At 44.0% G+C, this 23,201-nt stretch overlaps 1 long non-coding RNA gene across 1 annotated transcript in view; it reads right to left on the reverse strand.

Annotated features, from left to right (window-relative positions):
* Positions 1 to 23,201, reverse strand: part of LOC309631496 — a 549,237-nt gene that overhangs the window by 66,828 nt on the left and 459,208 nt on the right. The gene's annotated exons all lie outside the window — the stretch shown is intronic.

Consider the following 23,201-nt stretch of genomic DNA (forward strand, 5'->3'; position numbering starts at 1 on the left):
GGCAGATAGATGGTTGGGATCAGGGGCGAGGTTGGCTCCAGTACCTGGTAGTGGGGTCATGTGCTACCGCTGCTGGGCTGACATCGGGATGTAAAATCTTCCCCCTCGACACTGTAGGAATGGGGCTGCCCCAGGAACCTGGGGGGGCGGTGCAGGCCTGGGGAAGTATGGAAAAGGACCCATGGTTAGTCTTTATTTTTTTTTTTTTAATTAATTTTTATTGGAGTAGAGTTGCTTTACAATGTTGTGTTAGTTTCTACTGTGCAGCAAAGTGAATCAGCTATACGTATACATATATCCCCTCTTTTTGGATTTCCTTCCCATTTAGGTCACCACGGAGCACTGAGCGGAGTTCCCTGTGCTATACGGTAGGTTCTCATGAGTCATCTATTTTATACACAGTATCAATAGTGCGTATGCGTCGATTGCACTCTTGCTTGCCTCCCCCGTACCGCCTCTCCCGAGGCGCTCCATATTGACCCGGCAACAATAACACGAGATTCATAATAGTGTGGTTTTTAGAGGCAAACACGTCTCCCTTTGGACGGCTGGTGTCAGAAATTCCCTTTGAGATGAACAAAGTCGTATGCCTTCTCCCAAGGTTAAAGGTAAGGGGGAGCATGTGGGTGTCCTCAGAGAGCTGACCTAGTGGCTTTCACACACATGGGAGAGTGCTGTGGTGTGAGCTCAGAGCCACGGGCTGGGGCTGGGAGAATGGGTTCCCTCTGGGGGCCTCAGCCAAGCCGCCACCTCCCTCTGTGTCTTATTTTTCCCATCTGTCAAAAGATGAAAGGGTTGGCTTAGAAAACCTCCAAAGCCCTTTCACGGCTAACTTCCAGATACGTGTATTATGATAAGTTGACCATGAAGCACTTTCATATTTTAATGGGGGTGGGGTAAAATGAGGACACAGGGGAACCAGCACCTGAAAGGGACCCAAGTGACGTAGGGACATAGGCCCTAAGGTCAGGCCTCCTCACTTCAAACTGGTAAATCAGAGCTTTGGCCAGAGGTATGTTAGGTTGTCTGCGCTGGGCGTGTTCTGATCTCCACGAGGAGACGGCTTCCAAAGTTTGATGAGGGTGGAGGATCTGCAAAGGTAAGAAGGGGACCAGGAAATAGCCTGTTTCACAATCTCATCAAGGGTCTCCTGGTTGCATTAGATTAGGCACCGTAAGAATTACAGGCAGGCACAACTCCTGCCTAGTGGAGTCTCACAAGCTGTGTGACCCTGGGAAAGCTGCTTGACCTCTCTGAACTTCACATGATTCCCCTCTAAGATAGGGATAACAGTTCCTACCTGGGAGGTTTCATGAGCTAGGGTTTGCAGAAACGCCAGCTAGAGAGCAGGGTATATACAGCAGACTGTTCGTGAATGGTCTCACAGAGATGCATCCATGGCCCAGACACTTGACCGGGGATTGTAGCAAGTTCCATAGAGCAGAGAATAACATGAATAAATAACATTTAGCTCTTTGGTGTTCGGAAAGCATTTTGCTTTTAAATATTCCTGCCTGCAGGAGGTTTTCTAAAGGTCAGCTCCATGCAGCTTATTAAGGAGGATGATTAAATCACTAGGCAGTTTGAGAAGAAAAAGCAGATGGATTTCAACAGCATCCTCCCCCCACGATTGACATTTTCTTTTACAAATCAAGGTGAGATTGTGGATTTGCTCACGTGGTTCTCCAGAGGAGAGCGTGGTGGTGCTGGGATGCGGCTCCGGTGCCTTCTTCCTTGTTTACGCCCAGCTGTTACCCTTGTTCCTGTCACTGTCAGTTACTGAAGGATCCATCATGCCCGAGACTCACAAGGGGGCTGCTTTTCTGCTTCCTGAGGAGGAGTGGCAGGGGCAGTGGAGGTGAACAAATTGGATTGATTACCATCTGAAGACTGGGTTAGAGCTTCTGTCCTAATCATGCTGGCGGGACCGCCAGGCTGTCTGATTCACTCAGACAAAAGCCCTGAGAGAACAGAGAGGGTTAGGAGCCCATATGCCCACCTGGTAGCCTAGCGGCCGCTCTGGATTAAACAGGACTTCAGAAATAAGGAGAACATCTTTACTACTAATAACCTCCCACAAATGTCATAACCAAGGCTCTGAATACAAGAGACATGCCGAGATCTAATTCTACGTACTTATGTGTGTGGCTTTCTGATATCGACTGAGCTATTAATTGGTGCGTGTCTTCCTTTTTGTACTCCCCTTCCTGCAGGTAACTGGCTCAGCACATCACTGATTCAGGAGAGCTACGTGGTGGAGTAGAAGGTAGAAGTGGCCTGTTAGTCCTTCTGTCTTTGGTTTTTCAAAAGCTGAATTGTGCAGGAGAACCGATAAGGTTTGCTGAGGAGGTAGAAAGAAAGGAGAAGTGATTTTAGAGAATTGTGGAGAAGCAAGAGAGATCAGAAGACTCTCTCCACTGACCCCCACCCCACCCTGCCCTCTACTAGGCTGGGAGATGAGGGAGAGAGATCTCGGAAGCACTGAGATAACTTACTCATCAATCCTATTTTGTTCTATGTACTCATGTATTTATCACTCCTGGGTGCCCACTTCTGGGTGTACACTTCCTTCTCTCCTTTCTAAGACCAAAGCCTTTGGCTCATCTCAAGAGCTCATGTATTGCCTGTTTCCTCTGTTTCTGGAAGACTGTGGTTTTATGAAATATCTGGAATTTCTCATATCACAAAGAAAAAGTGCAGATTTTCCAGAACGACCAGGGGGTCTGTACCACATAGCACTGAGCGTCATTGGACAGATTAGAACTGAAGACACGCTTTTAAGGTAAGATTTTACTATAAGGCGGAATGCATAACAAAAGTGTACAACGTTTCCTAGGAACTCCAGCATTTCAATTTTATTATACTTTTATTGAATATTCAATAAAAGAATATGACACCCTTTTAAATTGTGTTCTTGTAGCCTCCTGCTGTGAAGCTAAATGAAGACAGATCTGTGCTATCAGCACAAGTGACATTCAACCGATTCTAAAACTTATATTTTTCCTGTATTGAGCATATTTTAAATGCACAGCATTAAAATCCTTGGTTCCTAATAGCTCAGTCCTTTCACTTGCGTATCACATTGCATTCAACAGTTCAGCATTTTTGTTTGAGAACATTTTTGGACTCTAGTTGGTGCTATCATTGGCTAGTAATGGTACTGTTTCCTTCATTCATTCCACAAAAATTTATTGAGTGCCTACTCATTGCCAGACATTGCGTTAGGCTCTAGAGAGGACTAAGACATACTGTCTTCATTGTCAATGATTTTGCAGTCGACCAGGCAAGATGAACTCAGCTGACTCTATCCTAATGATCCTCTAAGCTCCGTAGCAGTGTGAGGCAGAGGGTGATACGATGGGCACCCAATCCAGGCTGCAGGGGGCCGAGGAGAGGCAGGGCAGGGAGGGCTTCCATAAGCAGAGGAGTGAGGGTTACCCAGGGGAAGGGGAAACGGGGAAAGAGGTAGCAGTATGTCCAAGGGTAGGTATCCATCAACTGGACACGCCTGTTTGACTCAGGGACAATTTCAGATTTCAAAACACAAACCAGTAACTTCCAGCTGAGTAATACATGAAATAGACAACCCTATCCTGGAACTCACCTCACCCACATTTATAGTCCAGACTCTATCAGTTAAATCATGCTCCTTTACACGGAGGAGTGAAATTACTTTCCAGAAAATTGCAAATGTATGTGCAAAAATGCAACATTTAACATTCTTGTATAGTGATTACTTTGTCCCGTCTTCCTGGAAAATTGCAGTACTTGCCCCCAGACCAGTGCCTCCAGGGGAATCCCGCTTTCAGAGTCTGTACTGTCTTCTGCCCCTTCCGGTGGGTGCCTTGTCAGGCCGCTGGACCTGGAAGTTATTCTCCCTCTTGCCTCTGGTCCTCCACAAGCCTGAAATAAGTCTTTGATTTCATGAAAGGAGAGATCTTTCTTGGACTGTCAAGTTCTCCAAAGCAAGAACATGTCAATGGAGTCTTTTAAAAGCAATAGAGGTGACAGTAGGACCCAACAAGTTCACTGGACTTGGCAATTAGGAGGCCATTGATGACCTTGGCTTGAGCAGAGAAGCCAGATTGGGGTGGGTTGAGGAATGAATGAGAGCCGTGGAAATGGAAATCATGAGTGGGGTCTTCTCAGTTAGGACTTGGCTTGACAAAGGCGAGTGGAAAGGGACTAGACGGTGGGTGCAGGGTCAAGTTGAGATACAGAGAAAACAGGTCTAGACATTTCCCATGCTACCTATTGCCACTTTTCACGCTCTTAAACCTTAAAAGTCACTTAAAAAAGATACTCATACATTTCAGTTTTTCCCCAAATAGCCATTGTTTTCTAAACAGAAAAACTTTAACACCCTCTGCCTATCACTGACATCCAGAAAGAAAATGCAGTTCATTTTTTTCCTTTCAAATCATTAAGAACAAATCAGTCACTTCGGGAAAATTCTTGTCATTGTCAGTGTGCCGAAACAGGCTGTGGTTCTGCACGTGGGCACCGTGTTAATACATGCATTTATTCTCTTTGCTCACACAGAGACCCTGGGTTGCTTGTTTCCGTAAAGGCTGCCTGTCATCTCTTATGGGACCTTCACAAGTCAGTGATACCGGTTATCTCAGGTCACAGCCCATCAGTTGGCTTATCTCCAGAAGAATGTGAAATTGCCTAACAAGCCTGCAAATGTGAAGGGCTCCACAGTGGCTTAATCACACGTGATGTTCCCCTGTCTCATCTGTCCCCGTACAGAGGCTGCACCTCTCATTTCTTAGACAAATACATTTCCTAGGGCTGTGGCTGGGCTACTGCAGTTGCGTGGGGTTTTAACCCCCATTCCACAATTCCGGGGTGAATTTCATTCTGGAAGCCCTCCCATGCCCTTCTCCCCACCTTAGAATCTTTCAATCATCTCCTTCCCTAAAACTGATCTGGGCAATCTGACAACCTGGCAAAATTATTTTAAGCCCAGGCTTTTAACTGTGTTTGGAGTGAGTGATAGCCTTGGAAGCTTACTTGGGGGTAATGCACACATCCAAGTATATATGTCCAGCAAAGTTTGCCACTTTGGGAGAGTGTGTACCTCCTTGATGCTTGCCCTCTTTGCAGAATTCTCCTGCCAGAGTCTTCTATAATCCACTAGCTGTCAGCAGGGATGATTGTGATCAAAACTGCCCCCTCCAAAAAAGGTGCACATTCTGTGAAGTGAAAGACATCATGGTGGATGCAAAGATGAATAAAGTGATGGTCCAGCCCTCAACAAGGCAGAGGGCCATACATTGTATCAAAGGTACATATATTATATAAAGGACTAGGAAGCTGGGGACACAGTGTCATGAAGGAGCCAATAGTGTGATTATTTCTTAGTGTGATTATTTCTTAAAAGAAGGAGACAAACATGCCCAGGATAAGTCAATGCTTTGTTCTGTGGTCCAGAGGTTTTGGGGGCAGCTGCTTCTTTTTTTTTTTTTTAAATTTTATTATTTATTTATTTATTTATTTTTGGCTGTGTTGGGTCTTCGTTTCTGTGTGAGGGCTTTCTCTAGTTGCAGCAAGCGGGGGCCACTCTTCATCGCGGTGTGCAGGCCTCTCACTATCGCGGTCTCTCTTGTTGCGGAGCACAGGCTCCAGACGCGCAGGCTCAGTAGTTGTGGCTCACGGGCCCAGTTGCTCCGCGGCATGTGGGATCTTCCCAGACCAGGGCTCGAACCCGTGTCCCCTGCATTGGCAGGCAGATTCTCAACCACTGCGCCACCAGGGAAGCCCGGCCGCTGCTTCTTTATAGAATTTGTATTAACAACATTTAGAAATTTTCTGTATTCCTGATGCTCTGGCATATGTGGCCTCGCTGGCTGGGGAAAGACTGCTGTTCCAAGGGGGCTAGTCAGTTCTTAGAGGCAGCAAAAGGCTCACCCCCAGGAGCGTCCCTTTCATTTGCAAACTAACAAATCCAGAACCTTTCCTCTGAACTACCTCCTCTCTCTGGCTCAGACACTCTGGGAGGCAGGATTCCTGTGCCCTAATCAGCCAGAACCGGGTGCTAGACAACTAGAGACCACCTCTATACCCAGAGCCCACTGATTCTTCAGATGAACCAGTCCTAACCTGGTTCCTGCGGAAAACTCAATAAATGCTCTGGGCCATGATTTCCATTCACCCCTTTGGGCTCCTGACCAAGCCTGGTGTTTTCCCATGTGACCCTGAATGGAGTAACATGCCCCGTCCTCTCCGGAAGTGTAGTACTGAAACAAAATGTCTACACTGAACTCCTTTCAATGGCCTTAGCCTCTCTGTGTTGTCACTCAGTCACCTCTATAAATTAAAATCCTGCAGGTGCATTCTGAGATAGAAGTGGGCTCTGAGACGGAGGGTAACCCCGTAAGAGGAAAAGGTCTTGGGTCTTGGGCCATCTGCTTCTTAGGGCTTATGGGGAGTGGGAGTGAGCCTTTCCCCTTGTCATTAAATTCTTTACAAAACCATGATTTATAGCAGTGGCATAGTATACCTACATTTACAGAATAATTTATTTAATTAACCTCCTGATTTATGTAAAAGAATGTTTTTATTTTTCCACTCATAAATATTTCTGCGATAAGCATACTTTTAGATAAAGTGTGAACATTCTTGTTTCTTTCCTTTAAGAAATTTTAAAGGTTAAATGACTGAACCCAAAGAGACATTTTTGCTGAGATGGGATGAGCTGAAAAGAGATGTGTTCCCTGAACATTTCTGAAGTTTTCACAGACTAGTGAAAGTTTCTGCTTCTGTTTCTTATTTTAAAATAAGACTTATAATGTTATTTTAAAATAAGACTTAAAATCATGGTTTTCTAGGTAAGATAAACAATTTCCACACTTCTCGACTCTAAACTCTCTCTGCCCATATACCGGGCTAATTGCCAGTGGGCAGTTTTAAAACTCACACATGTTTTCATCTTTATAGTTAACTCAATTTATATAATACATGGCCACTTCCCACATGTTAATAAACACAGACAGTGAAATTGTTAGACAGTGATTTCATCGTTGTCTCCACCGTTCTTTTAAGTGCTTCAACATGCCTGTCACTGCTCTTTGCTGTAGCTGAGTAAGAGACCCAGACCTCACAGACTGGGCTATTTGGTGCAGACATTGTTGAGTGAGCAGAGAAAAGATGACAGCAGTGGTCAGAACCCTGGACACGTGCAGAATTAAATGAAATGTGACTATAAGTTGACAGCCGATGTTTTTTTAGAAGTGGAGACATTAGGACTTCTACATCCAAGTGACTATGTCCTCAGGAACAAAGGCACCTTAGAGGCTCTGTACCTAGTAGAGTGACACTGCTGTTTCCTTTTGGGAGTGTCCTTGTCGTGTGCAACACCTATGGCCACATTTTCTTGATACTCCTCAGTGGCAGCGAGTCTTTATTCTTTGCGGGTAGATTTGCTTATTGACAAATTTCATTTGTCACCCGGACCCCAGTCTGAAGTTGTTCTGGGTCAAAAGGAACCAGGACTTCTTTAAGGCAAAGTCATCACTTTTTTCCTGTAGCTTATAAACTGGTTCTGAAGACAGTTCTCAAAGACAAGATTTCCAAAGTATTTTGGGCAGTAGCAGAATCTCCAGCCTGGACCTTTGGACTCCCAAAAGGATACTCAGATATAACATGTTTGGACACACACACGCACATGCACATACAATGATATTGGCCAAGGGGTCAAGGGAATGGGCTGGGTGTCTGCTAAGGTCCTTTCTAACTCTAGGGGTCTTCGCTTCTATTATCAATTTGATTAGTCAGGGAAAGCCTGGAAAGTGTCAAAGCCATCTTTAGACCATCTACCATTCATATTTGCCTCTGTAATCAGAGCAAGAGGACATTTCCCCTGTGATAAGTAGCCCAAATGGAAAAGTCCAGTGGGACGCATTTCTGGATATTAGTCGAAATTGGGTGTGCTTAACAAAAGCAATGAATGTTATTTTCAGTTTCAGATCATTATCTAAGTGAAATGGCTAAAATTAACTTTCTTAAGTATCATGGGAACCCAAGCATCCTCCAGAGGAAGAGGCTGTGAGGGAAATGGTGTGCACTCCACATCTGAGACCCCTGGTCTTGGCTTGACCAAAGCTCTTAGGGAGGCTTGTGAAAATGTGCTGACCTGTCAGACCAGCAGCTGCTCATTGTACTGTTGCCTAAAAGAGTTGGTTTCATCCTTAAGGCGCTGCTGGGGAATCAGTCCCAGTCTTGCCTTTCTCTTGGGGGTTATCACAAGTGTTAAAGAGGTAGTGCAGATAAAAGACCTTTAAAAATGTTTTATATTTATATTCCCATTATTAGGCTATGAGTTATCTAATAATATCAAAGGCATTATATAGTCTGGGAAGTGGATTACTAGAACGTTACAAGTCCATCTTAGAATCAAGAAAATGTGCTAATAACTTATGGAAGTCACACCAAAGGTGGTTTAAGAGATGGATGTTAGTGGCATGGTGGCAGGTGTTATAGAGAAAGCTCAGGTCAGAGACTTGAAACCCATCGCCCATGCCTTCCCTTTCTCCTGACTGCTCATTCCCATACTGGCTCTGGATTTAAGGTTGAAGCTTGGGGATAGGGTAAGGGGCACGTTCCCCCCTGGAGTCTCTAGCTGTGCTCCTGGGGCCACTGGGCCAGTATTGTGACCTCTCTGTTTGTACACCTCCATGGTTTACTCTAGGACGGATTGAATTGGAAGAAATTTATGGTTCAGGGAAGAGCATAATGAAAGTGGGAACTACTTAGTCATAACACAAATACACACTGAGCCCTTATTATAAAGCATAGCACTAAAAGCTGGTACTGCAGAGGGGAGCATTAAGTGGGCAAGAAAATCAACGCAGAGAGAAATGAAGCTACATTTCTCCAAAACATCCCTAAGATGTTACAGAAAAACCCAAACAAGATTTTTGGCCAACCCAATAGAATGAAGGGATGGAGGACACAGCTTGGGCAATGGAAGTGGATATGAGATATTCTCTTAAAACTATCCATCCCCTCCCACTGCTACCCTCTACTGTAAGCTACCATTATCTACTGCCTGGACTCAGCCTCTTAGCTGAACCACTAACAGACACTCTGGTCCCCTTCTAATCTGTTCTCCTCCTTGCACCCATCTCTAAAGACTCTCATGACACTTCCCTGCCTATTACCCTTCACGGCTTCCCACTGCTCCTAAGGAGAAGACTAAACTCTTAAGTGGACCAGCAAAGCCTTCATGGTCTGGTCCCTACTCCCTCTTCACCTCATCGTGCGTCGCGCTGTTTCTCCAAGCTTCTGTTTTAGCCACATACTGGTTCTCTTTTTGTCCTGTGTGGTCATCATGCTGCTTGCAGGGACAGGGGCTTTCAGCTGAGGTTCCTTCTGCCTGGTGCACTCTATGCAGGGTGAAATTCCACATTTCCAGAGTTGATGATCACTTAATGCCAGAGTCCTTCCTTGATCTCTTTGTTTAGGTCAAACCCCCAATTGTGGGTCTGTCCTACATCACCTTTGTAGCAGTTTTACACGCTGGACTGTGGTGTTTGGTTATGATTCTTTCCCCTGCTGATATGCCAGTTCTCTGAAGGGAGGCACCTCATCTGGTTTGGGTTACGGAGGTGTTCCCAGCACCTGATACATAGTAGGGGCTCATTAATATATGTTGAATCAATCAATAAAAGCAAATAGTGAGAAATAATGAAATCCCACTCTAAGACTGGACCAAAGAAATCTTCTCAAAGGTGTTGTCCTGACAGGAACATTGAGTAAGTTTATAAGGTAGCTCACCTGCCTGCCTTTTCTCCTCCAGATGAACAGAAATCCTATTTTCTAACTTTGTATCTCTCTACTGCATTCAAAGTCATTTCTAACATTGCAGCTTCTTAAATTTCTCATATTAAAACAGCTTGAAATTCAAGGTGGAAAAGAGTCTTTTTCTATGAAAGCAAATAATTTAGATGTTATTCAGTTTGATCTGCAAGCCAAGAAAATACCCAGAGTCAGTTAGGCTTACTCAGGGGCTAGTAGGTGGTCCTGTGTCTCTGAAGCTGTTTCTTTTTCTCTGGCTTTACAGATGTGACTGTGGAAGCCAGTATGATAATACAGAGTGAAATTCATGTACCGCCAGCAGATTTAGCTGTCTTCTCGCCAAATGGTATGTTCGTTAAGACTGAGCTATCATCAAAACAAAACAAAGGAGTCGTTCAGGAAGTGAGTTCGAAATGCAATCTGGTATTACATTTCTGATAACAAGAATAAATCCGTTCCGATGAGTCTCAGTAAACAGGTTTTGACGTCCTTTGTAATTTTTAAATGACGTCCTTAACTTATTACTTATGTGTGATTTATTTGAAGGGATTACTACCCATATATTGAAGGCTCCAAGTCTGAGGATCTTTAATCATCTCCCATATCATCAGTCATCAGGACAGAATGTTGAGGGAGAGCATATACTGCCTTCTAATAAACCTTCCCAAGGCCTAGAGAAGCTGTAGAGACAGCAGGTTTCAGATTTTTTTTTTTTAAGGGTATAGTTCTTTTTCTTTTTTCTTTTTTTTTTAAAGAAGGTTCAACTTTTAAAATTTATTTATTTATTTATTTTTGGCTGTGTTGGGTCTTCGTTTCTGTGCGAGGGCTTTCTCCAGTTGCAGCGAGCGGGGGCCACTCTTCATCGCGGTGCGCAGGCCTCTCACTATCGCGGCCTCTCTTGTTGCGGAGCACAGGCTCCAGACGCGCGGGCTCAGTAGTTGTGGCTTACAGGTTTAGTTGTTCTGCGGCATGTGGGATCTTCCCAGACCAGGGCTCGAACCTGTGTCCCCTGCATTGGCAGGCAGATTCTTAACCACTGCGCCACCAGGGAAGCCCCAGGTTTCAGATTTTATATGGCATTTGCTCAGTTCAGTGAGCGTCTGCTGGGTACCATTTAGGAGCAGCCAGCCAGAGAGGGAGGCGAGCATGAATGGTAGTCAGTGACTTGAAGTAGCTTCTTCTTAATGGTTATTCCATGGCTGGGCAGCAGGGTTGAGAAGCACTGCCCTATAATAACAAGTATTACAGTGCCTATTAATGAGATCCTTCACTGCTTAAGGAAGGGCATTGAAACTACAGGCTTAATTAGGGCAAAAAAAATTACACATCCGAGTTGTAAAAGTGGTTCCCTCCGAAAACCCACATTGTGGTAATTAATGGCAATCCGTCCCATATATTTTAAAAGGCGAGAGGTGGAGAAAAGATGAATGGTTCTTCTCTGAAGACATAGGTTGTCTCTGAAAGTTAAAGGAGATTTTGTCTGTTTCTTGAAACGTCTTCTAGTTTTTTGCCTATGAGCTACTTTTTATAATAGGATACTTGTTTATGAAACTGTTTCTTGATCTTTGCTTGAAAATCCCCTTTTATACCAGCAAAAATCTGCCGCAGCTGGGATCCCACGTGCTCCTATTTTAAACACCTTGTTACAAGAGATGCAGTGTGGAAGGCATTTCTTGATTCTGTACTGCCAATTCAACATTCACTTTATCTTAGGATATTTGCTGTTATCAATTGGAATGGCTCTGTCAGCTAAAGACGGTATAAGTTTTATCCTTGGACTGCTTCTTCTCTGGGTTCTGATATTCAACATATGAAAATTATAGCACAGCAATGAAGAAGGTGAGTCAGGGCTTCCCTGGTGGCGCAGTGGTTAAAAACCCCCCTGCCAGTGCAGGGGACACGGGTTCGAGCCCTGGACCGCGAAGATCCCACATGCTGCAGAGCAACTAAGCCCATGCGCCACAACTACTGAGCCTGCGCTCTAGAGCCCACGAGCCACAACTAGAGAAAGCCCGCACGCAGCAATGAAGACCCAACAGAGCCAAAAATAAATAAAATTTAAAAAAAAAGGTGAGTCAAAGGCAAGCAAAGCATTATGGTGTCTACCTGCAGAAGGAACCTCCACCTTCATCTGGGCTGCAAGAGCCAGAATGAGCCTATTATCCATTTTTGAGTGCAGAGCCAGGCCTCAAATGTATCTCCATTTTATTTACTCTTCTTAAACCTGAAATAAATTTTAGTTTTTAAGCTATAGCAACAACAGCAACAACGACAACAAATGGTTATTCCATGGACCGCAGCTTCATAATAGCTTCACACTTCAGTCTCAACGCTGTCGCACCTTTGATGGCACAAAGTCAGCTCCCCAACACTGATGGCCTAATTCATAAGAAAGCACCCAGCACAGTCCCTGACACCTGGTGTTAATAACAGTTGATCGTAACTGTTGAGAACTGGAATTCAGTGGCAGCTTCCTGTACCAGTTTCTCCAAGATTTGTTTTAGGAAGTTTTCCACCTAGGAAATCATACGAACGTCCTTTTCTCTTATAACTCAATATCTCTAGAAATGGAAGCTTGCAGATTCATATCTTTTTCAAGGCTCAACTTTGCTTCCAAAGAATTATGGTTTGCTCTGTTGAAGGAAATCTTACACATACAAAACTAATTGCAGCCCGGATTTTGCAGTAGTCACTGAAGTCCAAAGTTTTAAATTATTTTCATGAATTACAGTGGAATGAAGGAAGGGAAATGATGCGAGGGCAGGATGGTTATTTTTGTGACTTCTTGTAAGAAAAGTGTTTTATTCTTCACAATTACTCATCCTTTGGAAGCAGGGCTAATCTTTTATCTGAGAAAGGCAACCAATCATGGTGTCTGATTGGAAGGGCACAGAGAGGTCTCTTTTCCACTCCAGTAAGAAAAATAGTTCTCTGATTGGTCTGCCACCATGTCTGAAATTCCAACTCTGATGCCTTAGTCTAAAGACAAGACTCTATTACAAAAATGCAAATACATTCAGGTAATATTTTATATCTGTACAGATAATAAATTAAAAAAAACCAGCTGGTCCATTAGCTTGTCCCAGAGGAAATGGGTGCTAGAGAGGGCTCCAGTCCCTACAATATATTCAATCACAGATGGATCACCACTTGTTAGTGACATTACAAAAGTGACTCTTACATTGATCGGGGCATTGTGGTTGCATGAGCACTAGTCTGTGTGCACCCTGAGGCAGGGAGCCCCATCTCCCTCCTGGAGTCCTCAGCATGTAGCCTGTGGCCTGCTGGCACGTGGTAGGCTCTGTAGTCCCCTAGCCCCCTTTTTTTAAAGACTATTTTTTTTTAAAAGAGCAGTTTTAGGTTGACAATAAAATTGCGAAGAGGAAGGTACAGAGATTCCCCATATACTCCCAGCCTCCATGTATCCATAGCCATCTCTCTTTATCAACATCGCTCAATAGAATGGTACATTTCTCTTCTTTCCCTTTCTTTTTTACCAAGGATGAACCTACTTTGACACATCAAATTACCCATAAATCCATAAGTTTATCTTAGGGTTGACTGGATGTTTTACATTCTGTAGGTTTGGACAAATGTGTAATGACGTGTGTCCATCACTATTTCATGCAGAGTGTGTTCACTGCCATCAGAATCCCCTGGGCTCTGCCTACTCATCCTCCACCTGCCAACAACCACTGATTTTTTGGTTATCTCTATAGTTTTGCCTTTTCTAAAATGTCTTATCATTGGAATCAGACAGTATGCAGCCTTTTCAGATGGTCTTCTTTGCTTAGTAATACGCGTTTAGCTCTTCTATGTCTTTTCATGGTTTCATTGCTCATTTCTCTTTAGTGCTGAATAATATTCCATTGTCTGGAAGTACCACTCTAGTGCTTTTTACTCAAGTTAAAATAAAACTAGTAGATTCACTTGACCTGTGTTATTTTTTTTTTCTTCTTTTTTTTTGTGGCATGTGGGATTTTCCCAGACCAGGGCTCGAACCCGTGTCCCCTGCATTGGCAGGCAGATTCTCAACCACTACGCCACCAGGGAAGCCCAATGCCTTGGTTTTTTTTTTTTTTTTTTTAAATAAATTATTTATTTATTTATTTATGGCTGTGTTGGGTCTTCGTTTCTGTGCGAGGGCTTTCTCTAGTTGTGGCAAGCGGGGGCCACTCTTCATCGTGGTGCGCGGGCCTCTCACTATCGTGGCCTCTCTTCTTGCGGAGCACAGGCTCCAGACGCGCAGACTCAGTAGTTGTGGCTCATGGGCCCAGTTGCTCCGCGGCATGTGGGTCCTTCCCAGACCAGTGCTCGAACCCGTTTCCCCTGCATTAGCAGGCAGATTCTCAACCACTGTGCCACCAGGGAAGCCCTATTTTTTTTTTTCTTTTTAAATTAATTCATTGCTTCTAGTCAAACTGGTCTGTATGCATGTAGATGCAGTCTCCTATTCTTTGCCACGCCACATTTCTATGCATCAGATAAGTTAGAAAAATTGATGTCACAAAATTAGACACAATTAGAAAAACTTGACAATGCTGTTATATTATTTGTCACATACTTTAAGGTAGTTTGGTATAAACAGTGTGCTGGATATGGGGTTGGTTGACATCCAAAGAAATCTTATCAGGAACCCACTCTCCAGAGGTGGGTCCTTCAAATGCTTCAAAAGTTATTTCTCACCTGCATTGGGGGGATGGGTTCATTTGCCTGGGGAATGCTAGGAGGAATTTTTCACTGGGGAGATGATTAGTGTTCCAGGAATGTGATTGGTTAGAACGTATAATAATCTAGCAAACCCAGTAGTACATCAGTTGTCAAAGAGCCCTGAAGTGAAAGATTGCCCAAGTGAAGCCAAAGAGTCTTTTTTTTTTTTTAATAAATTTATTTATTTATTTATTTATTCTTGGCTGTGTTGGGTCCTCGTTTCTGTGCGAGGGCTTTCTCTAGTTGCGGCAAGCGGGGGCCACTCTTCATCGCGGTGTGCGGGCCTCTCACTATCGCGGCCTCTCTTGTTGCGGAGCACAGGCTCCAGACGCGCAGGCTCAGCAGTTGTGGCCCACGGGCCTGGTCGCTCCGCGGCATGTGGGATCCTCCCAGACCAGAGCTCGAACCCGTGTCCCCTGCATTGGCAGGCAGATTCTCAACCACTGCACCACCACGGAAGCCCCAAAGAGTCTTTACTCATTGCTTGCTGGAGGCTGTCTGAAAGGGAAACTGCCCTGCTTTCTGGCAGTTAGCAGAGGTTTACAGCCTTGGGAAGGGTTGCAGCCTCCCAAGTTAGGAGAAAAAGAAACAAGAAAACAGTATGTGTTGTGTGGAACTAGGCAGACGTTCATTTCTTAGCTCTCAGAAGTGGATGGTCTAAAGATAAGAAAATTTGGGAAATTATGCTTTGTGGGCTCACGTTTAGGGAGGAAACTGGGCATTTAAGGAAGCCCAGGAGAGCACATTTTTCAGTTCGGGGTTGCAAGGCTGGGATCTTGCATCTCTTGGTGGTTGCAGTGGTGTTTTTGTGGAGATTGCATATATGTGTCTTAACCCTTCACACACCCATGCAACTCTGTTCTAGGTCTGGATTTGTCTTGGTCTTGTGCCTTTCTCCCTTGCTGGCATTGTCACCTGATAAGACAAGAAGACTAGTAGATCCTGCTTTCAGAGCACTGTTGAGTTACCTGGGAGCTCCAGTTTTCATCCTAGTGACAGATTGTTCTAGGAGAGAAGCAGGGACAACCCCGGGCTTAAGGAAGCAGTTAGTGGGATTGATTTTGTGTTTACTTACTTTATTTGTATGAGTAGCAGAATTATATTTGAAACTTTTTTTTTCTATAGCACCACAACTGGTGGCAATATATCTGCAGCGGCAGGCATATTCCTAATCACCGAGGTTCCTGGTAGTTAAAAGAAAATCTATGTATGGATTTAAGTCCATTCAGAACCAGTATGGACAGGGAAAAGAAACTAAGGGATATTGGGCTTAACTGGGGCTGACACAGTGCTTGGACCATTGGAGTCTTCATAATAATCCTATGAGATAAGAATTATAACCCAATTTTGTAGGTGAGAAAATTCAGACAAAGAGGTTAAGTAATTTTCCCAGGGTCAGTAGCAGAGTTAAAATCTGAAACAAGTTCTGTTTAACATTCTCTTATTCCAAAGCCTAAGCATTTCCAGTAGCAACACCTTCCTTCTCAGTATATGGAAGAAGGGATGTTTGTGATTCCATCTTGTAGAATAAAAGTATACCGAAGAGAAGGCATTTTAATTTAGTGTTCATTCTTACTTTTAAAATATTTGTTCTCCATCTAAATGAAAAATACATTCTGCTCAATGCCATGAAAAATAAAGGTCAGTTAATTTTATGTTTGTTAGCTTGTTGAGATTTCCAGATGTTAAAAATAAAATGTGTTATTTTGCTATTTATGGTTTGAAATGTAAGCTCTTTGGGAAAACTGAATTATTTGGGGGTTTACAAAGCTCTTGATTCTTTCTTGCTCATTTTCACTGGGTTTGAAATTGAAATTATCCAGAGCAGCAATAGCCTTGAAGTATATTCTGTATTCCATCAAGAAACCCAACATGTCCTTTCAAAACTTAATTGATAGTGTATATATGTCCATGCCACTCTCTCACTTTGTCACAGCTTACCCTTCCCCCTCCCCATATCCTCAAGTCCATTCTCTAGTAGGTCTGTGTCTTTATTCCCGTCTTACCACTAGGTTCTTCATGACCTTTTTTTTTTTTTTCTTAGATTCCATATATGTGTTAGCATACTGTATTTGTTTTTCTCTTTCTGACTTACTTCACTCTGTATGACAGACTCTAACTCCATCCACCTCACTACAAATAACTCAATTTCGTTTCTTTTTATGGCTGAGTCATATTCCATTGTATATATGTGCCACATCTTCTTTATCCATTCCTCTGATGATGAACACTACCAAACGTAAAATAGATGGCTAGTGGGAAGCAGCCGCATAGCACAGGGAGATCAGCTTGGTGCTTTGTGACCACCTAGAGGGGTGGGATAGGGAGGGTGGGAGGGAGGGAGGTGCAAGAGGGAAGAGATATGGGAACATATGTATATGTATAACTGATTCACTTTGTCATAAAGCAGAAACTAACACACCATTGTAAAGCAATTATACTCCAATAAAGATGTTAAAAAAAAAAAGAAATAGAATCCTATGATATTACTGATGGACTTTAAAGAACAGAAATGTCTAATACCTAATATTGGGAGTTTTGCTTTGGGATGATATAATCCCCTACCATCATCATCCTCACACTTGTAATAAAGCCTGCTGCACAGATGAAAAAAAAAAACAAACTTAATTGAGCAGCACAAAGCTAATTAGCTGTCCGTGCCATTTAATTCACAATCCAGCATTAATTTGTTCAACACAATGAGCTTATCTTCCATAGAAATGCTTTGCCCTATGGCTTCTCAAGCAGCTGCAATATACAAGAGTGACTGATAACTCTTTTGTTTAAATGTAATGTTTGCTTTTATTCTCTCTTCCTTCATTTGGCCAAAAGAAGGATGAATGGCATGCCGATTGTAATGGGAGAGTTTTGTGTGTGTGGCAACTTTGAAGGAAATAGATGGCTAGAAGATCATAGCATATAGTCATCGGAGAATTACCAAGTCGCTAGGGAATGCAGCCATTATCGAATCCTAGCCCTGCATTTCATAGACTAGGAAATGGATGCTCAAATGAGTTCTGAGTGTTGTCCAAGGTCACTTAATAGGGTGTGACATGTACATATTACATACTTTTTCTCCCCTCAGGAATAAGGAATTGTTTTGCTCTAAAATAAGGGCCTAGTTTGCTGTTTATCAATCGGTAACTAAATAGATAAGCATATTGAGAAACTAAGGAGAATGGTCCAACAATGTTCCTACCAGCATAGTAATGTCTATCAAATGCTGTTGTTTCAAATGCACCCATCCTTCAAGCCTCAGTTCAAGCCTTCCCTAGTCTCTGACCCTTCACAAATCTTACCTCCCTAATGTTTTAACCACTCACTTTGGCTCTTACTTCCTAATTCCTTTAATAACTCATTGTGTGTGTGTGTGTGTGTGTGTGTGTGTGTGCATACACGCGTACAGATTTTAGAAATTTTGATTTTATAATGCACATCATTATAACAAGCTCACAGGAATAGGTTTTTGCAAAAATGTTATGTATAGCCAAGCCGTTTAGTGAACTTAGCACCTCATATCCAACAATTAGCAGAGGTAAAGTTCAGGGTTGACCCACAGGTGATTTGTGCTTGTGAACCAGTAGGGGCACGCTCGGCAGAGAAGGGAACACAAGCCCGCTATGGTTCTGCCCACACAGCATTTTCACCCAGGTGGAACATTTGCTTCTTATTGAAGTAATAAGGTAATTGAAGTCAACAATTATTTGCTGGTGGCCTAGTTCAGCGGAAATTTCCAAGTCCTTATTTTACTTGCCACAAGCTGTGATTTTGTCAATAAGACTCCTATAGCTATGTCATTGAGTCCGTGTACTTCCTAGAATTCAACATGCCTCTGGGCACATAGGTTTGGAAAGACCTTGTAGAATTGAGCAGGGAGCTGATGAAATATATCAACATTCTATCAGTGTGGTCTGTTCAAAGTTCAGTGAGTAACCAAAATGCTTGTTTGCACCATGCCAGATAACTGAATTGAATATCTAGTAGACAGCATTGAGAGCTCTGTTATGCTTTCTGAAGGCGCTGTTTAAAAATCCATTGGTGAATGTAAAATAGATAGCTAGTGGGAAGCAGCTGCACAGCACAGGGAGATCAGCTCAGTGCTTTGTGACCACCTAGGGGGGTGGGATAGGGAGGGTGGGAGGGAGACACAAGAGGGAGGAGATATGGGGATATATGTATACGTATAGCTGATTCACTTTGTTGTACAGAAGAAACTAACACACCATTGTAAAGCAATTCTACTCCAATAAAGATGTTAAGTAAAAAAAATTAAAAATCCATTGGTGAATGACATTGATATTTTAATACCTCATATCTGTTGGATTAGGTGACCTCATGCTGGAGGAACCTCCTGAATCCTAGAGGTGTTTAAATGCAAATAGTTTGCCTATTAGCTCTCTATCTCCACTGTAGGTCAGCTGGGTGCTCCACTCCACAAGTCATGTACTCTCCCCCAAAACGAGGGGCCCAGAAATGCTAGGAGGCCCTGGGCCCAGGAGGCAGAGAGCTGGGTGTATTTGATTAGCAGCAGTAATGGTTACTGCACTGGGTACAGACTGACTATGGACTAGTCTGTCATGGACCAGTAAGGCCCTCTGTACCCCAGCCTCCTTGCCTTTGAAAGAGAAGTAACAGTGTTCTAAGTATCACAACTCTTCAGGCTTAGCTTTGACACCACTGGAACACTAGCATCAGGAGAAGGCAGGGGAGCTGGCAAGTCAGCGTCAGTTAAGGCCCAAACTAGGGCACTGGATCTCTTGGTAGGGTTAGTATCCAAGAAGAGTATACTGTCATTGGATAAACAGGCAAACTGAGGCCTGATTTTGGCCTCAGTCCATTAGGATGGAGAGCAGAGTAGACAAAATATTGCCACCCAAAGCTTATGTGTTTATATTCTCTTACAAAAGTCATAGTCAATACACCTAGTTATTTTTTTTACATTAAAAAAATACAGGTTGAGGGTGTTTTTTAAACGTGGATTTCAAATAGTTACTGCTATTCACAGAGATTATATTAATACTCCCAGAGTGGGGAAAATAGATTTTGAATTTAGATATTTTTGAACCCCCAAATGTGTACACTGATGAGAAATGCTAAAATGTTGCTATGGAAGTTGCTGCTTGGTTTTTCTTCATATGTCATACATTTCATGTCCCAGGACACCTCTTGAGGGTAAAAACCATAGTGCATTACTTACCCTAACCAGATGTGTCACGGCCAAATTGATTATTAGGGCCCTGGTGATTTAATAGTTCTGCGATGTCAAAAGCTGTTTTTCTTTGTGTTTGGTTGAGCCTATAATGCTAATTGCAAGTGATTTTTGGCAATTATCAAGATTATTTGATTTGGGTAGGTCATTCCTTTCATCTTGCTAAACCAAGTCCTTTTCACCTCTTAATCTCACGTTTGTCCTGATAATTGCCTCAAAATTGGATTCTCCAGGTATTCCTTAGTATACATTCTAATATATACCCATAAACATAAAATGTACTATACTGATTTGAACACACTGGTCTGTTGCTTTGCCAGTTCTTCCATCATATTTATAACTGTTTTGAATTCTTCCTCCAATGAGATGCTCAACTTTTCGAGCTTGTCTTTGGTTGATCCATATGCCTTTGGGAATCTAAAACGTTCCTCTGTCACCACGGAAGCACAAATCATGTTGTTAAGTGTATTTCTAGTTGCAAAACCTCAGATACTCTAACAGAAAAGTAATTTACTGCAAGGGTATTGGATAACTCATAGGAATAATAGAAAAGCTGGAGAAAAGGGGTGGGAAAGGGCAGGAATTGAAGTAGATTTGGGGATCCATGTAGCAGAAACAAGTCAACTGTCTTTGCAGGGCCCCACTGCTGAAATGAGTGAGATTCAAACATTGTTTTTTATTCTATCAAGATTTAAAGTCCCGGGAGAGCATGTCTGATTTTCTAAGCTCAGGTCAGCTGCTCACACTTTGTTTGGGGCAAGAGAGGCGCATTGATTTACAGCTCCACCAGGACTGCACACAATGAGGGAGAGGTGAGGCCCCCCCAAAGAAATTTGGAGAAAAGGAAGGGAACAAAAACAATAAGAGCCTATTACAGGGGGTGAGTGCTTTGAGGATAAATGATTTAATTTGACTGTATGATTGAAGTAACAGGATTGAAGCGCCTTCCTTTGCTATGCAGACTGGCCTGGGGAAAATTAGTGGGCTCTGGCCCAAACCTGGTATTTAGCCAGATTTGATTTTGCAATTAGTGAAATCTTCTACTGGTTTGTGATTTGACTTTGCTGCCACATTTCTGATAAATTTATATTAGTGACGGTAATATCTAGAAAGCTAAAAAGTTCCTCGGTTATAAATGAACACTTTTCATTAATATTTAGAGATTAAACTCATTTCTTATGAGCTGATGGAAACAAATGATAACTTGGCCTTTACCGTACAAAATTATAACAATTTATCAACATTTAGGCAAACTCCAGGCGAGTTTTAAGTGCTAGAATTTGTTGATTAACATTGTTTTCTTTCGCTAATTGACTTTTAGACAACAGAGGTCCATTTAAATGACTGTTTTCTGGAGGATGTGGCTGCATCAGGGTCTCCATTGTTTCCTGGAAACCGCAGCTGTGTTGGTCCCGAGATTAATGAGCAGAGAGAACATTTTCCAGCAAAGGCCCTGGTGGCTGATTTCGGGAGGTCCTCGTTGTGACAGAGAACTTTAGATTTAAGGCTGATTGTCATAAGCTCTTGGATCTGCGTATGGGCTGCTGCTTCCCATACACACAGTATGGTAGCATTGTTATATTCCGTATGATTTTGTTTTTTTTTATATAATGATGTATTTTTTTAAATTAATTAATTAATTAATTTATTTATGGCTGTGTTGGGTCTTCGTTCCTCTGCGAGGGCTTTCTCTAGTTGCGGCAAGCGGGGGCCACTCCTCATCGCGGTGCGCGGGCCTCTCACTGTCGCGGCCTCTCCCATTGCGGAGCACAGGCTCCAGATGCGCAGGCTCAGTAGTTGTGGCTCACGGGCCTAGTTGCTCCGCGGCATGTGGGATCTTCCCAGACCAGGGCTCGAACCCATGTCCCCTGCACTGGCAGGCAGACTCTCAACCACTGTGCCACCAGGGAAGCCCCCGTATGATTTTTGACTTGTGCCAATCATCCTTTCTGTATCGTCTTACCTTCTGATTTTTTTTTTTTTCTTGCATGTTTATTTGATCAACAGAAATTGATTTCCATTGTCGGGAAAGATTCTTTGCCGGAAACAGGGCCAGCTTCATGGGCCGGCCACCTGTGCAATCACATGAGGCCCCGGGCTCAGAAGGGTGTCACACTCGGTTGTTCTTTCTTTGATCATCTTTACAATCCTTACCCTGGACACTTTCTCATGTAGACTGCCCATCTCCCCTTCACTTAGTTCTTCTTCTGGGGTTTTATCTTGTTCCTTTGTCTGGAACATATTCCTCTGCCGCTTCATTTTGTCAAAGGTGGTTTGTATTTTTATGTATATGGTAGGTTAGTTATGTTTCTCGACCTTGGAGAAGTGGCCCTCTGTAGGAGACGTCCTATGCGTCCCAGCAGTGCACTCCTCTCTGGTCACCTAAGCTAAATGGTCTAGGGGTTCCCCCTGGGAGGGCTGCATGCATCCTTCTGCTGTGGTGGGCTGACTATGTGTGTGGTCTGGTGGGCTTGGTTGGCCCCCAGCCTGGTGGGTTGCCAGGCTCTGTCTTGGGCGGATGCTGCCGGCTGCCGTTTAGTGAGACCTGGTCAAGAGTTGGCTGGTTGCGGAATCCTAGGGGACCCCAGGGTTAACGCTGGCTCACCGGTGGGCAGAGTCAGGGTCCCAAAGACTCTGGGGCTGTGGCCCACCCACTGGGAGGTGAAGCCAGATCCTGGGGTTGGTGCCAGACTACAGGCAGGCAGAGCTGGTTCCTGGGATCTGGCTGCAGGACCAGGGATCCCAGAGCTCTTTCAAATCATTGTTGGTGGGGGCAGGGGGAGGGCCGGCTCCTGACACAGTCGGGTATGGGGGTCGGCATTGGCCTGCTAGTGGGCAGGGCTGTGGCCCAGCTGGTCCCAGGGCAGGGTCTGGCCTGCATTGCGCGATTAGCAACATAGTTTCCTTGCTTCTGGCGTCTGCTTTCTGGTAACAGGTCTAGAGGCGGGTCTAGAGGCTTGCGCAGACTTCCCGGTGCCAAGGGTGGGTGCCGCCTATTGGTGGGTGGAGCTATGCCCTGGCCCTCTGGTAGGCTGGCTATGTCTAGGGGCGTGTCTAGGGAGCGTGTCACGAGGGGGCTCCGGGCTCTTTAGTCTTTAGGCAGCCTATCTGCTGATGGGTGGCGCTGTGTCCTCGCCCAGTTGGTTGTTCGGCCTGAGGCGTCCAGTGCCTGCGCCTGGAGGCTGTTGGGTGGCGTCAGGTTTGGGTGCTAAAGGGCCAAGATATCAGCCACCAGGAGTGTTGGCGCAGCTGAATGTTCTCCAATATGGCTGCCGCCGGCGTCTGTGTCCCTCCTCGCCCCACCCCGAGGTGAGGCACAGCTGCAGCCGCTGCCTCCGCAGGAGACCCTCCAAGACCAGCAGGTAGGTCCGCCCCAGGCTCTTATCAAATTACTGTTGGTTCCCTGGGTCCCGGGTCCTGTGAGGTTTATGTGTGTGCCTTTTTTTTTTTTTTATGAATTTATTTATTTTTTTTGGCTGCG

Source organism: Balaenoptera borealis (assembly GCF_965194805.1).
Source record: "Balaenoptera borealis genome assembly, chromosome: 6".
Taxonomy (NCBI): domain Eukaryota; kingdom Metazoa; phylum Chordata; class Mammalia; order Artiodactyla; family Balaenopteridae; genus Balaenoptera; species Balaenoptera borealis.